This window comes from Salvelinus fontinalis, chromosome 20, assembly GCF_029448725.1.
Source record: "Salvelinus fontinalis isolate EN_2023a chromosome 20, ASM2944872v1, whole genome shotgun sequence".
Lineage (NCBI taxonomy): Eukaryota > Metazoa > Chordata > Actinopteri > Salmoniformes > Salmonidae > Salvelinus > Salvelinus fontinalis.
The window spans coordinates 32,189,608-32,206,773 of NC_074684.1; the positions used below are offsets into that span (position 1 = coordinate 32,189,608).

The window sequence follows — 17,166 nt, forward strand, 5'->3', positions numbered from 1 at the left end:
AGGAACCCGCTTGGTCGCTCATGGATTGGTGTCTTGGCGGTACAGACGGTCCGTTCCCTCCCTCTACCCTACCTAGTGCCTCCACTGAGACAAGTCACACACTTGTCCAGTCCAAGGGCAAACTAAGTTGGTAGAATGAAAAGCAATTCAATTCAGAGATGGGGTATTGGTGTCCGAAGCACAGTAGTTCAACTGTGGTAAGTAAAAAAATATATATAAAAAAAATGTGCCATTGGTATAAAGATAAAATGATGAGACTTTGGATAAAGTGCATATAGACTGCCGAAAAAGGAAATTGGTCTGGCTAGCATATTACTTATTAGCCTTAATTTGTAATATTAATCATTGCAATGTACAGTATTTGTATTTCATGGCTTTTAAATGTAGAGCAGCTCTGCTTGGCCTAATTTAACTAGAAATTGTTTAATGCAGCTGTCGGACCAGCTATTGCTCATGCTTTGTGGGTAGTCAGTTTGTTCACCGAAACCATGTCTGGCTCTGCTTCTTCCTCTGAGTCAGCCAACCACTTCTCTCTCTCTTAATCAGCCAACGACTCTGCACTTGCCTGGACTCATCCTTCTCTTGCTGTTTTACATACAGAATTTTTGCCAGTAAGCCTATAACAGAGGAGCTTGATGTTAGTTTTTAAGGCCCACTGACTGTGCATTGGTTTCAGTTGGCTTTGTTGTCTGTCCTTTCAAGATAGACATGTCGTTTGTCAGCAGAATTTACTAAGCTTTCCCGCAGTGCAAGTTTGCTCTCATTTTTTCAGAATGATATAGAACCTAAATGTAAAAATAAGAGTTAAAAGGAGAAAAAAGGAGTGTTAAACAGCTTCCATTTTATGTTCTACCCTGTTCTTCCTGGTTTAGAGGTTTTTCCATCCTGAAAGGTTAGAAATGAAACCAGCAAACACTGCATCCCTTGAAGACAGGCATTCTTCCTATCACTGTACTGTGCAGAACGTTGTCTTTGTGAGTCACAGCTCACTCTCCTATCCTACACCTGCATGACTTCAATGTGTCACAGCCGCTAATGACAACCAGGTGTTGTTGAGACGTCTGTCATGTTCATTAGGCACCGAACAGAAGAAGACTGTCTGAAGTGGAGTGTGAGGTACTCAATCTCCAACTTGTCCAAGAAGAAATACTCATTTTCATTTTATATTAGAAATAGTTTGGACTTTGGTTTGGCTCTGTGCCTGTTGACACATGCGTTTTGATTTTCTTTGCATATATTAAGTACACTGAGTTCATTCCCACTTCTCATTATATATGGCAGTGAACCAGGAAGATGTTGCTGTTTGTGGGCCACTGAAGGTGCTGGGCCGACACTTTGACCTTTTAAAGTATCACTACCTGGTCATACTGTAATTTAACAGTAATCATGTGACTACACTGTCTGGACTTGCCCTGTGGTAGCTTACAAGAGTGAATGATTGTCATCCCAAGGACCTGGCTTATCTGTGACTCAACCACTAAAGTGGTTGTTACTAGCAAAAGGGAAACCCCAGTGTGCATTCCAAAGGGCAACCTATATATTGCGCTACTTTTCACCGTGGCCCATGGGGCTCTGGTCAAAGGTAGTGCACTACGTACTTAATAGGGTGCCATATGGGATGCAGCCCCAGTCTTGTGACCGGTTATGTAAATTCTGTCACGGTTGCTCAGGTGGTTTGGAAATGCAATGACTCAAACAACACTTTTCTGTCATTTTTGCGTCTTCAGAAGCAGCACTACCTTGACCTCTGTGTGGCATGTGAGGGGAATAGGGGGAAGTTATCCCTCGATGGTGATCTTGGGTCCGTTTTGTATTTTACCAACTAATGGTTTAAGGTTAGGATTGGAGTAGGGGAAGCTGAGCCGAGATCTGTACCTAAGGGAAACTTCACTGGGGAGCCATGTGTGAAGTTAGGGGATCGGCTAGTGAATAGCCAATCGGCTGTCAGAGTGGGGGGGATGGGAACGAATGGGGGAAAGGGGTTGTTAAAAGTGACTGACATCCCTGTCTTTTTTCTAGAGGCTCAGGTGTTTGAGACCATAAACTGTTACACGTTGCCTCACTCACTCACTCCGTCCTGTTCACAATTCTCATTCTATGCTTCTCATTAAAGGCAAATTTAGTTTGAAAATCCTACAGCTCTTTCTTCCTCATTCATACAAAAACACATTGGTCAATATTTATTGGTCAGGAATAGTCAGGTAGTAATAAACGTATTAAGGACCGTAAAAGCTCCCTTTCTAACCTCTCTAGCGTGGATCTGTAACCGTGGCCGTCCACCGTTACCAAGGGGAGTTGTCCCAAGCTGGGTGACTCCACACGAACACTAATTCAGCCGTGGCGTGTTGATGAGTCACCAGCCATAGAGAGAGGCTTAAAGCAGCTATGTGCTTCAGGGCCTGAAGGCAGGAACGCACCCGGCTCTCAAAGACGAGCCTGAGCCTGCACTGTGTAGGAGTGCAGCCCTTTCAAGCTCTTTGTGTGTGTAATGTGCCACCCAAGCCATAGACTGTTCACTCTGCTACCATCTGGCAAATGGTACCAGAGTGGACCAACAGGCTCAGAGACAGCTTCCACCCTCAAGCCATAAGACTGCTAAATAGCCAGATTGCTAAATAGCCAATTAATGGTACCAGAAACTATCTGCACCGACTCTATCTTGCACTGATCCTACATACACCCACTAGACTATATATACACACCATATACACACTTATGAGACTATATATATATACACACCATATACACACCCACTAGACTATATATACACACACACCATATACACACTTATGAGACTATATATATATACACACCATATACACACTCACTAGACTATATATACACACCATATACACACTTACTAGACTATATATACACACCATATACACACTCACTAGACTATATATACACACCATGTACACTCACTAGACTATATATACACACCATATACACACTCACTAGACTATATATACACACCATATACACACTTACTAGACTATATATACACACCATATACACACTCACTAGACTATATATACACACCATATACACACTCACTAGACTATATATACACACCATGTACACTCACTAGACTATATATACACACCATATACACACTCACTAGACTATATATACACACCATATACACACTTACTAGACTATATATACACACCATATACACACTCACTAGACTATATATACACACCATGTACACTCACTAGACTATATATACACACCATATACACACTCACTAGACTATATATACACACCATATACACACTTACTAGACTATATATACACACCATATACACACTCACTAGACTATATATACACACCATGTACACTCACTAGACTATATATACACACACCATATACACACCCACTAGACTATATATACACACTTACTAGACTATATATACACACCATATACACACTCACTAGACTATATATACACACACCATATACACACCCACTAGACTATATATACACACTTACTAGACTATATATACACACCATATACACACTTACTAGACTATATATACACACCATATACACACTCACTAGACTATATATACACACACCATATACACACCCACTAGACTATATACACACCATATACACACTTACTAGACTATATATACACACACCATATACACACTCACTAGACTATATATACACACCATATACACACTCACTAGACTATATATACACACACCATATACACACTCACTTGACTATATACAGTTGAAGTTGGAAGTTTACATACACTTAGGTTAGAGTCATTAAAACTTGTTTTTAAACCACTCCCCAAATGTCTTGTTAACAAACTATAGTTTTGGCAAGTCGGTTAGGACATCTAATTTGTGCATGACACAAGTAATTGTTCCAGCAATTGTTTACAGACAGATTATTTCATTTATAATTCACTGTATCACAATTCCAGTGGGTCAGAAGTTTACATACACTAAGTTGACTGTGCCATAAAACAGCTTGGAAAATTCCAGAAAATGTCATAGCTTTAGAAGCTTCTGATAGGCTAATTGACCTCATTTGAGTCAATTGGAGGTGTACCTGTGGATGTATTTCAAGGCCTACCTTCAAGCTCAGTGCCTCTTTGATTGACATAATGGAAAAATCAAAAGAAATCAGCCAAGACATCAGAAAAAAAAATGTAGACGTTCACAAGTCTGGTTCATCCTTGGGAGCAATTTCCAAACATCTGAAGGTACCACGTTCATCTGTACAAACAGTAGTATACAAGTATAAACACCATGGGACCTGAGTTTAAATGTACTTGGCTAAGGTCTATGTAAACTTCCGACTTCAACTGTATATAGTCTAGTGAGTGTGTATATGGTGTGTATGTATAGTCTAGTGAGTGTGTATATGGTGTGTATATATAGTCTACTGAGTGTGTACAGTATATGGTGTGTAAATATAGTCTAGTGAGTGTGTATATGGTGTGTATATATAGTCTACTGAGTGTGTATATAGTCTAGTGTGTGTGTATATACAGTTGAAGTCGGAAGTTTACATACACCTTAGCCAAATACATTTAAAATCAGTTTTTTCACAATTTCTGACATTTAATCCTCGTTAACATTCACTGTCTTAGGTCAGTTAGGATCACCACGTTATTATAAGAATCTGAAATGTCAGAATAATAGAGTGAATTATTTATTTAAGCTTTTGTGTCTTTCATCACATTCCCAGTGGGTCAGTTTACATACACTCAATTACTATTTGGTAGCATTGCCTTTAAATTGTTTAACTTTGGTCAAACATTTCTGGTAGCCTTCCACAAGCTTCCCACAATAAGTTGGGTGAATTTTGGCCCATTCCTCCTGACAGAGCTGGTGTAACTGAGTCAGGTTTGTAGGCCTAATTGCTCGCACACACTTTTTCAGTTCTGCCCACACATTTTCTGTAGGATAGAGGTCAGGCCTTTGTGTTGGCCACTCCGATACCTTGACTTTGTTGTCCTTAAGCCATTTTGACTCACCACTTTGGAAGTATGCTTGGGGTCATTGTCCATTTGGAAGACCCATTTGCGACCAAGCTTTAATTTCCTGACTGATGTTTTGAGATGTTGCTTCAATATATCCACATAAATGTCCCTCCTCATGATGCCATCTATTTTGTGAAGTGCACCAGTCCCTCCTGCAGCAAAGCACCCCCACAACATGATGCTGCCACCCCCGTGCTTCACGTGTTGGAATGGTGTTTTTCGGCTTGCAAGCCGCCCCCTTTTTCCTCCAAATATAACAATGGTCATTATGGCCAAACAGTTCTATTTATGTTTCATCAGACCAGAGGACATTTCTCCAGAAAGTACGATCTTTGTCCCCATGTGCAGTTGCAACCCGTAGTCTGGCTTTTTTATGGCGGTTTTGGAGTAGTGGCTTCTTCCATGCTGAGCGGCCTTTCAGGTTATGTTGATACAAGACTCATTTTACTGTGGATATAGATACTTTTGTACCTGTTTCCTCCAGCATCTTCACAAGGTTGTTTGCTGTTGTTCTGGGATTGATTTGCACTTTTCGCACTAACGTACATTCATCTCTAGGAGACAGAACGCGTCTCCTTCCTGAGCGGTATGAAGGCTACGTGGTACCTTCAGGCGTTTGGAAATTGTTCCCAAGGTTGAACCAGACCTTGAAATACATCCACAGGTACACCTCCAATTGACTCAAATGATATCAATTAGCCTTTCAGAAGCTTCTAAAGCTATGACATTTTATGGAATTTTCCAAGCTGTTTAAAGGCACAGTCAACTTAGTGTATGTAAACTTCTGACCCACTGGAATTGTCATACAGTGAATTATAAGTGAAATAATTTGTCTGTAAACAATTGTTGGAAAAATTACTTGTCATGCACAAAGTAGATCTCCTAACCGACTTGTCAAAACTATAGTTTGTTAACAAGAAATTTGTGGAGTGGTTGAAAAATCCGTTTTAATGACTCCAACCTAAGTGTATGTAAACTTCCGACTTCAACTGTACGTACACACCATATACACACTCACTAGACTATATATACACAATCATTCACACACACTTCACTTGAACTCCCACACAAATCCCTCACACATTCCAACACTACGTACACACACACCCACACATCACACACACACACACACACACAACACACACATACATACATACATACACAACACACATACATGCATACACACACTTTTACACTCATCATTTGCTGCTGCTACTCTGTTCTTTATTTTACTCTTATTGTTATCTATCGTGATGCCTGGTCATTTTACCCTGCCTTTATGTACATACTTTTGTATATATAGTGTATGTGGATTTGGCTATTTCAGCCGCACCCGTTGCTGACTGGTGTATTAAATTAAGCACACAGCCATGCAGTCTCCATAGACAAACATTAACAGTGGAATGGCCTTACTGAAGAGCTCAGTTACTTTCAACGTGGCACCGTCATAGGATGCCACCTGTCCAACAAGTCAGTTCGTCAAATTTCTGCCCTGCTAGAGCTGCCCCGGTCATCTGTAAGTGCTGTTACTGTGATGTGGAAACGTCTAGGAGCAACAACGGATCAGCCGCAAAGTGGTAGGCCACACCAGCTCACAGAACGGACCGCCGAGTGCTGTAGCGCGTAGAAATGTTCTGTCCTCGGTTGCAACACACTACCGAGTTCCAAACTGCCTCTGGAAGCAACATCAGCACAATAACTGTTTGTTGGGAGCTTCATGAAATGGGTTTCCATGGCCGAGCAGCCGCACACAAGCCTAAAATCAACATGCGCAATATTAAGCGTTGGATGGAGTGGCGTCAAGCTAACCGTCATTGGACTCTGGAGCAGTGGAAACGCATTCTCTGGAGTGATGAGTGACCATCTGGCAGTCCGACGGACGAATCTGGGTTTGGCGGATGCCAGGCAAACGCTACCTGCCCCAATGCATAGTGCCAACTGTAGAGTTTGGTGGAGGAGGAATAATGGTCTGGGGCTGTTTTTCATGGTTCAGGCCACTTAGTGAAGGTTAATCTTAACACTACAGCATACAATGACATTTTAGACGATTCTGTGCACGTGCACAAAGTGAGGTCCATACAGAAAGGATTAGTCTAGATAGGTGTCGAAGAACTTGACTGCTTTGCACACAGCTCTGACCTCAACCCCATCAGACACCTTTGGGATGAATTGGAACGCCGACTGCGAGCCAGGCCTTATCGCCCAACATTGGTGCCCGACCTCACGAATGCTCTTGTGGCTAAATGGAAGCAAGTCCCCGCAGCAATGTCCCAACATCTAGTGGAAAGCCTTCACAGAAGAGTGGAGGCTGTTAAAGCAAAAAAAGGGGAAACCAACTCCATATTAATGCCCATGATTTTGGAATGAGATCGATAAGCAGGTGTCCACATACATTTGGTCATGTAGTGTATCTACCTCAAATGCCTCGTACCTCAAAAGGTTTGCTTACAAAAAGGTTTGTAAGCAAGCACTTCAATGTAAAGTCTACACCAGTTGTATTCGGTGTGTGTGTGATAAATACAATTTGAATTGCGACAGAGAGAAAGACCACATTCCCACTCCAACCTCCCTCACAGAGGAGCCACATTCATTAGACGGTGATGGTAATGATGTAAGAGCTTTTTTCTGTCTCAGATTCCCCTTCTTCTCATCCTCTCTCTTACCTGTAGGAAAGAGGTGAGAAAGGGGTTTGGCGGGGGAAGGGAGGAGGCAGTGTGAGGTAGAAGGGAGCGAGTTGGACAAAGAAAACAAAAAGCTACGCTCCACTGGCTAGGTGAAGAGGGGGAGGAGAGAGAGAGTCATTACAGACCATGTGGCAAAACGGCAAGCATTAGAATAGAGTAAACTAAGGAGGAACAGATAGGTCATCGTCATGCCACCGAGGAACCAGCTTTATCCACCGATCCGGTCCAATCCCTCTCCCCCTCTCCCCTCACCTTCCCCGCAAAGAAGCTAAACCACTTCCCACCAGGTGAGTGAACAAATGGAACTGAAATGTCTGCTTCTTCTCACCACCTCTCTCGCCTCTCTTAGAACCCGCTCTAGCAAGTGCCTCTGTTCATTTGACAGAATTTGAGAGCAGAGCATTGAACCATGCAGTTTTCCAACAACAGTGCCAGGCCAGAATAGAGAGAGAGATCCAACAGGGTACTGCCTGAAGGGACTGTCCCTGAGCTGGTAGTGGGAATGACTTCTGGTCTTCTTCTTCTCTGAGTCTCTCTTTGGTGTGTTTTCAAAAGGGTTGCTTCCGATCCGCTACGATACAGACAAGGCATCAGGCTGCTACAATGAACACTGTTTGAAGGCATACAGTAGCTCATTATGTAGTTCTGCCAGTCATTGTACAGAGATTGGAGTACTGCAACTCTATCTGGTGCTTGAGTTGACATTTGAATCAGGGTAAATTGCAGTCAATTCAGGAAGTAAAACATCTCAAGGTATGTTTAATCTGATTCATGTTCATGTTCAAATCAAGGTTGGGGTCCATTCAAAAAAGTACATTTGGTTAACTTTTTTTTATTGACCCCAACGCTGAATTGAACGTAGATCAGATGGAACAAAACGTGGGATGTTTGGCTTCAGAAATGAAGATCAAACAAACAGAACCAACACTTCAATTGATATTGAATATAATTATTGTCTTAGAGGACAGTGCATGTCTTGGGTAGAGGACAGTGCATGTCTTGGGTAGAGGACAGTGCATGTCTTGGGTAGAGGACAGTGCATGTCTTGGGTAGAGGATAGTGCATGTCTTGGGTAGAGGACAGTGCATGTCTTGGGTAGAGGACAGTGCATGTCTTGGGTAGACGACAGTGCATGTCTTGGGTAGACGACAGTGCATGTCTTGGGTAGACGACAGTGCATGTCTTGGGTAGACGACAGTGCATGTCTTGGGTAGAGGACAGTGTACAATGGGAAAGGGATACATTTCAATAGAGGGTTTAGCCTCTATTTTCACTGCAGGATTCACAAAAGCAAGAAACAGGTGGTTACTGGGGCACTGATACTGTGCTTGGGTATTGTTACTTATCTGTTACCTACCTGGGGTGTATTCATTAGTCCAAACCGTAGCAAAAACAAGCATTTCATCTGGGACAAAGTTCTGGGACAAGTTCATCTGGGACAACTTCATCTTAGTCCCTCGTTTCAACATTTTGCTTCCGTTCGGTTCCGTTTGGTTCCTAGTGAATATACCCCTGTTTAAATTGGCACTATTCTTTTGGCTTTTCACCAACGCTGTAATCAACACACCAGTTAACCCATTTGAGATGCATTGATATTTAGTCAGGTTGATATCTGTGCGGTACCACCACTACCACCATTGGACAGGATGTGACTTAATACAATAACTACAGCTGACTCCTGATCAGTGCCAAACTCCGAAATCACATTTTAGTTCACCAGCACCAATTTAACTACATTCTTTTAAAAATATCTGCATTCTTCATGACAAGCCTAGGCTACTGCACATTTCAACAGTCAACTTGTTAGTTGAACACTGGGTGTTGGCAGTTGAGTTGTTGGCAGCTCAGTTGAGTTGGATATGCGTTGTTTTGAATAGTGAGGCATCTCAGAGATGTCTGGTCATGCAGCCTGTAAGGAGCATGGACTCCAGGTATTTAGTCCTAGGCCTACAGCATAGTATAAAGGAAAACCTCACAAATCTCACATAGTGGTGGTTTCAAAGGCATAGATCCTAAATCCTTCAAGTTAGCATCAAGTTTACAATTGGCTCATTCATCCCCCTCCTCTCCCCTGTAACTATTCCCCAGGTCGTTGCTGTAAATGAGAACGTGTTCTCAGTCAACTTACCTGGTAAAATAATGGTAAAATAAATAAATAAAAGCATACGTTTTTCTATTGTTACTATACCACATCTTAGGGGGTTTGTCCGTACAATATGAATGATGGGTTTCAATGATAATAATATAATACATTTTTTAAGCACCATTCAAAACACCCAGGACACTGTACAGCAAAAAAAGAGAGAGGAGAAAAGATAAAACTATTTAAAATAAAAGTTCAAATTAAAAGCTACTTAGGTTTTCTGTATGGTTAACATGACTCTGTCAGTTGTGACAAGGACATGAAAGAGGAACAACAGGTGGCCTATCTCAGACTTGCCGTAAGGCTTATGTTAACAACAAAACCATGAGAACAGTAGGCCGAGATCTTGACTACAGTTAATGTATCTAAATGCTCAGACTGACACTATTAGCAATGTGTGTGGGAACGGAACAAGGCGTGTTTCTCGTGGTACGAGACACAAGTCTGATTTTGTTTTGAAAATGAAATTATTGGCTGTGGATAAAGTCACTCCAGTATTTAAAAAGAAAAAAGTTAACAACTTTAACATTTAAACATCAGTACAGACCCGAGTTTGATCTCGGGCTGTGTCACAGCCGGCCGTGACCTGGAGACCCATGAAGTGGCGCAAAATTGGCCCAGCATCGTCCAGGTTAGGATGTGGTTGGCAGGGATTTACTTGTCCCAGTGCGCTCTAGGGACTCCTTGTGGCGGGCCGTGCTGACTTTGGTCGCCAGCTGGATGGCGTTTCCTCCGACACATTGGTGCGGCTGGCTTCCGGGTTAAGCAAGCAGTGTATCAAGAAGCAGTGCGGCTTGTCAGGGTCGTGTTTCGGAGGACACATGGCTCTCGACCTTCGCCTCTCCCGAGTCCGTAAGGGATTTGCCGCGATTGGACAAGACTGTAACTACCAATTGGATATTATGATATTGGGGAGAAAAAGGGGTAAAAGTTTTTTTTTAAATGTAAATAACTTTTAACCTTTAAAATTGCGCACTCTGGATGCTACATTTCCGTTAAGCTGTTTGCCAGACCTGATTGTTGATGGTAATGATGATATAATTTAAGAGGTATGTTAATAGCTTGAGATATTATTACTAGTTCATAGCTAATGACATGGGAGGGTGGGGTCCTTTCCTCTTGTAGAAATAATACTACAAGGTATGCGAGTCACTATGAAGTCATTTCCTACATGAATAGTTAGAAGCAGACTTAAACTCGGTCTCAGACTCCATCTTAGTTTGCACCCCCTAGGTGCATGTTTTGGTTTTTGCCTTAGCATTGCACAGCTAATTCAAATAATCAATTTAGGACTGAGTTGGGGAAACCCTGACTTAGATTAGTGACTGTGACATGAACACAAAGACCAAGAGATGTCCCAGATCCCCTTGAACCTGTTTGGTCTGTGGAACACCTGGGTCATGTTCATTAAGCACCAAACAGAAGAAAACTCACTTAACAGGGAGGGACTACCTGTACTTGTCCAGTAAGAAAGTCTTTTTTTCATTTTCCTGTTGCAAGACGTTTGTCTAAGGTGTGTGCCCTAATGAATACTACCCTGGTATCCTCCAACCAAAATAACTGGATGGGCATTTCACCAGGAAAGGTATCATCCCCCCCACCCCACCAGTGAGTGGAGACATTACTCAAATCGTCTACAACCATCCCAGGAGCACCTTGCTCACTGTATGTTGTCATGTCACAGGAACTAGCTTTCATACCAATCCAGAGCTCCGCTGTAGAGACACATTCTAAGCTGTGAAATATTTAGCCTATTCATTATCTGAAACTGGAATTATTTGCTGTTTTACTCTTTTGAAGGAGTTGTCATGACAACAACTCTGAACCGTGCATCATAACTGGAATCATGAAATAGCTGACACATTCCCCTTACCACCTCCTCTCTCTCTCTCCTGCTTTCCTCTCGTTGGTGTGTGTGCACTGCATCCTGCCGGCTCCAGTCTGTCTCCAGGATCATCTACCCTGTAGGTTTATGGTCAATTCATTTATTTTTGTGTTTGGTTTCATCCGCTGAAGTGTACTTCCTGTTCATCTGTATTTGTCTACATGATGAGATATTGGCCCAATAAGTCTTATCTTCTACAGTGTGACAATGACTAACCATGAGCACATACCAAATAGAATTGTATTCCCTATGTATTCCACTACTTTTGATTCGGGCCCATAGGGCTCTGATTAAAAGTAGTGCACTTTACATTTACATACATTTTAGTCATTTAGCAGACGCTCTTATCCAGAGCGACTTACAGTAGAGTGCATACATTTTATTACATTTTACATACTGAGACAAGGATATCCCTACCGGCCAAACCCTCCCAAACCCGGACGACGCTATGCCAATTGTACGTCGCCCCACGGACCTCCCGGTTGCGGCCGGCTGCGACAGAGCCTGGGTGCGAACCCAGCCCAGCCTGGGCGGGAACCCAGAGACACTGGTGGCACAGCTAGCACTGCGATGCAGTGCCCTAGACCACTGCGTCACCCGGGAGGTCACTTTGTAGGGAATATGGTGTCATTTGGGCAGTGGTGGGAAAAGTACTAAATTGTCATACTTGAGTATAGTCACAAGATTCATTAATAGAAAAGTTAAAAGTCACCCAGTAAAATATTACTTGAGTAAAAGTCTAAAACTTTTTGGTTTAAAAGGTACTTAAGTATCAAAAGTAAATGTAATTGCAAAAATATACTTACGTATCAAAAGTATAAATCATTTAAAATTGCTTATATTAAGCAAACCAGGCGGCACAATTTTAATTTGAAATATAAGGACAGCCAGGGGCACACTCTGACACTCAGACATAAATTACAAACAAAGCATTTGTGTTTAGCGAGTCCGCCAGATCAGAAGCAGTAGGGATGACCAGGGATGTTCTCTTGATAAGTGTGTGAATTGGACCATTTACCTGTCCTGCTAAGCATTCAAAATGTAAAAAATGGGTGTCAGGAAAAATGTACGGAGTAAAAAGTACATTATTTTCTTTAGGAATGTAGTAAAGTAAAAGTAGTCAAAAATATAAATAGGTAAAGTACAGGTACCCCACAAAAAATTGCTTAAGTAAAAATACTTTAAAGTACTACTTAAGTACTTTACACTACTGCATTTGGGACTCGTACCATGGCTGCTTGGATAAACAGAAGTGTTTTTGCTGTATACACTTTGAAATACATGTCCTGAATACTCATAATTGCACATTGTTCTAATAACAATGAAATAGTCAACATATTGTTCATGCAACGTACAGTATGGCATATGGTGTAAGAGATGTATTTATCCTGTTGTCATGTGTTGTCCGCATGCCATGCCTGTTAAATCCCAGAAATAATTGGCCCTTGGGGATAAATAAAGTGTAATACATCGACTTGAACAGGGATCCCACGACACATTACTATCCATTAGCCTCCACTATCTACACTCTGGAACAAGCCAGTTAGAGGAGTGGAAGAGATCCTCCGTAGCGGTAGATGAGCGACACTATTCTAGATCTAATTTCTTGTCTCTCTGTATCCTTCACCACACCCGCAGATCAAACAGTAGGAGGGAAATAAAGAGAGGGAGAGGGAAAGTAAATAACATTCATTTCATCTAACATTTCTTTCCCTTCCAGGTCGAGAATCATTAAGACCCCAGTGGTGGGTTAAGGGTAGACGGACAGACAGACGGTGGACATAAAGCCCTCGCTCGCCCGGGATTAAAAAGGAACTAAGAGAGGCAGAAGACGCAAGACCACGGTAAAGACAGGTAAGGCTCAACACAGCTTCCTCTCTTCTCTAGCCTCCAGAGGACTCTTGTTTCTTGACAATGTTTTTACCTAAACTACAGCATGTCCCGAGATCTGTGGCTAATCTGTTTATTATGTGATGTTTGACATCAGATATGGAAACTGGACATTATAATCAATATATTTTTTATGCAACATGGAGAATGAGTACATGATAAAATAAGTATTTGTGCTATGAAGTCCTTATGTAGGTAGCCTTCAAATAAAGTTTAGCCATTCATCTCAATTCAAGAATTTAACATTCCATCATTGGAGATAAATGAATGAACCTCCCCTTTTAATTAATATCCTGAATTTACTTGAAATGTTGCCAACCCAACTGACCCAAGATCAGTTTCATGCTCTGATGTCCCGCACAGAACTTTTATTCGGAACACTTTGCTCATGAGGGTAGCAGAAGCAGTTATGTATGTATGTATGTATGTATGTATGTATGTATGAGAAGCAACTAAGAGAGGGCTGAGTGAAAGGACATTAGTGCAGTATGGCCAGTTTAGAGAAAGATTCATGTTGGTAGGAGTACTGACATACTATTAGAATAAACTCCTGGTTCAGTTATTGTAACTGTAAGCTTGACCTACGTTCAAAATGTAAACTCTTCTGTACATTCAGTACAGTGCAGTAAGTGAGATTGATACAACCGTTTAGCTCAGAGTGAATGTGTCATTTAAATATCCCACTTCTCGGGGCAGCTCCCTTAGTTTACTTTCCGACCTTAGGTAAATATTGACTTACCTACTTTAGTGAGACTTTATGTTGCATCTGCCAACCCTACCTGGACTTGGAGACACCAACCAGCACTTCTAAGTCATGGACTGTACCACTAAACAACAAAAGAGGGGTGGGGTGACCATTCTAGCCCTAGGCAGAGTGATGACACTGTGGGCCTTGAACAGTTGATCAAAGTGTCACATTTTGGCATTTATAAATGCCATTCTTGCCTGCTATTATCAGGTGCAGGGAGTAAACTACATCCCTTCCTTTTGTCAAATCAAATTGTATTTATCACATGCGTCGAATACAGGTGTAGACCTTACCGTGAAATGCTTACTTATAAGCCCTTAACCAATAATGCAGTTCAAGAAATAGAGCTAAGAAAACATTTACTAAATAAACAAAAGTTTTAAAAAATTATAAAATCAAAAAGTAACAAGAAAATGACCTAACAATATACAGGGGGTACCGATACCGAGTCAATGTGCAGGGGTACAGCTGCGTTTTGGTAATTTTAAAGTGACTATGCATAGATAATGAACAGCGGGTAGCAGCAACGTAAAAACAAAAGTGGGGGGTCAATTTAAAATAGTTTGGGTGGCCATTTGATTAATTGTTCAGCAGTCTTATGGCTTGGGAGTAGAAGCTGTTAAGGAGCCTTTTGGTCCTAGACTTGGAGCTCCCGTAATGCTTGCCATGCGGTAGCAGAGAGAACAGTCTATGACTTGGTTGACTGGAGTAATTGACAATTTTTTGGGCCTTCCTCTGACACCACCTGGTATAGAGGTCCTGGATGTCAGCAAGCTTGGCCCCAGTGATGTACTGGGCTGTTCGCACTACCCTCTGTAGCGCCTTACGGTCAGATGTCGAGCAGTTGCCATACCAGGCAGTGATGCAACTGGTCAGGATGCTCTCGATGGTGCAGCTGTAGAACCTATTGAGGATCTAGCCTGTTTGAGTCATATAGGTATTATAGACTCGGTCAGGGACAGGTTGAAAATGTCAGTAAAGACACTTGCCAGTTTGTCCAAGCATGTAATCCGTCTGGCCCTGCGACCTTGTGAATGTTTATTATTTTTATATATTTTTTTAATATTATAAATGTTTTCAAATTTTCTATCCCTTTTTCTCCCCAATTTCATGGTATCCAATTGGTACAGTCTTGTCCCATCGCTGCAACTCCCAAACGAACTAGGGAGAGGCAAAGGTCGAGAGCCGTGCGTCCTCTGAAACACAACCAAGCCGCACTGCTTCTTGACACAATGCCCGCTTAACCCGGAAGCCAGCCGCACCAATGTGTCGGAGGAAACACCATACACCTGGCGACCGTGTCAGCGTGCATTGCGCCCGGCCCACCACAGGAGCCGCTAGTGCGCGATTGGAGAAGATCATGCCTGCCGGCCAAACCCTCCCGTAGCCCGGACAGCGATGGGCCAATTGTGCGCCGCCCAATGGGTCTCCCGGTCGCGGCCGGCTACGACAGAGCCTGGACTAGAACCAGGATCTCTAGTGGCACAGCTAGCACTGCGACGGGAGGCCGCTTTGGGAATGTTGACCTGTTTAAAGGTTTTGCTCACATCGGCTACAGAGAGCGTGATCACACAGTCGTACGGAACAACTGGGGCTCTCATGCATGCTTCAGTGTTGCTCACCTCGAAACGAGAATAAAAGACATTTGGTTGGCTCGTCTGGTTGGCTCGCGTCACTGGGCAGCTCTGGGCAGCTTTGTTTCCCTTTTGCAGTCTGTAATAGTTTTCAAACCCTGCCACATCGGATGAGCATCAGAGCTGGTGTAGTAGGATTCAATCTTAGTCCTGTATAGACGCTTTGCCTGTTTGATGGTTTGTCTGAGGGCATAGCAGGATTTATTATAAGCGTCCGAATTAGTGTCCAGCTCCTTGAAAGCAGCAGCTCTAGCCTTTCGCTCGGTGCGAATGTTGCCTGTAATCCGTGTCTATACACTTATTGATGAAGCCGGTGACTGAGGTGTTATACTCCTCAATGCCATTGGATGAATCCCGGGAACACATTCCAGTCTGTGCTAGCAAAACAGTCCTGAAGCGTAGCATCCGCGTCATCTGACCACTTCCGTATTGAGCGAGTCACTGGTACTTCCTGCTTTAGTTTTTGCTTGTAAGCAGGAATCAGGAGGATAGAATTATGGTCAGATTTGCCAAATGGAGGGCGAGGGAGAGCTTTGTATGTGTCTCTGTGTGTGGAGTAAAGGTGGTCTAGAGGTTTTTTTCTCCTCTTGTAGCACATGTGACATGCTGGTAGAAATGAGGTAAAACGGATTTAAGTTCACCTGCATTAAAGTCCCCGGCCACTAGGAGCGCCATGTCTGGATGAGCATTTTCTTGTTTGCTTATGGCCTTATACAGCTCGTTGAGTGTGGTCTTAGTGCCAGCATCGGTTTTGGGGGAAATTGATGGCTATGAATAATATAGATATGAACTCTCTTGGTAGATAGTGTGGTCTACAGCTTATCATGAGGTATTCTACCTTAGGCGAGCAATACCTCGAGACTTCTTTAATATTAGACATTGTGCACCAGCAGTTATTGACAAATAGACATACACCTCCGCCCCTCGTCTTCTCAGAAGTAGCTGCTCTGTCCTGCCGATGCACGGAGAAGCCAGCCAGATCTATCTATTCGAGGTGAGTAATCGCTGTTCTGATGTCCAGAAGCTCTTTTCGGTCACAAGAAACAGTAGCAGCAACATTATGTACAAAATGAGCTACAAACAATGCGAAAAAAATAAATAATAAACAGCACAGCTGGTTAGGAGCCCGTAAAACGTCAGCCATCCCCTCCAGAGCCATTATCACACCGTCATT

At 42.5% G+C, this 17,166-nt stretch overlaps 1 protein-coding gene across 1 annotated transcript in view; it reads left to right on the forward strand.

Moving 5' to 3' along the window:
* LOC129817729 (serine/threonine-protein kinase PAK 6-like) overlaps positions 1-17,166 on the forward strand; it is a 50,044-nt gene continuing 32,878 nt past the window's right edge. The window contains exons 1-2 of the mRNA XM_055873240.1: positions 1-197; positions 13,441-13,574. The gene's annotated coding sequence lies outside the window, so the exon portion shown is untranslated. The remainder of the gene's footprint in view (positions 198-13,440; positions 13,575-17,166) is intronic.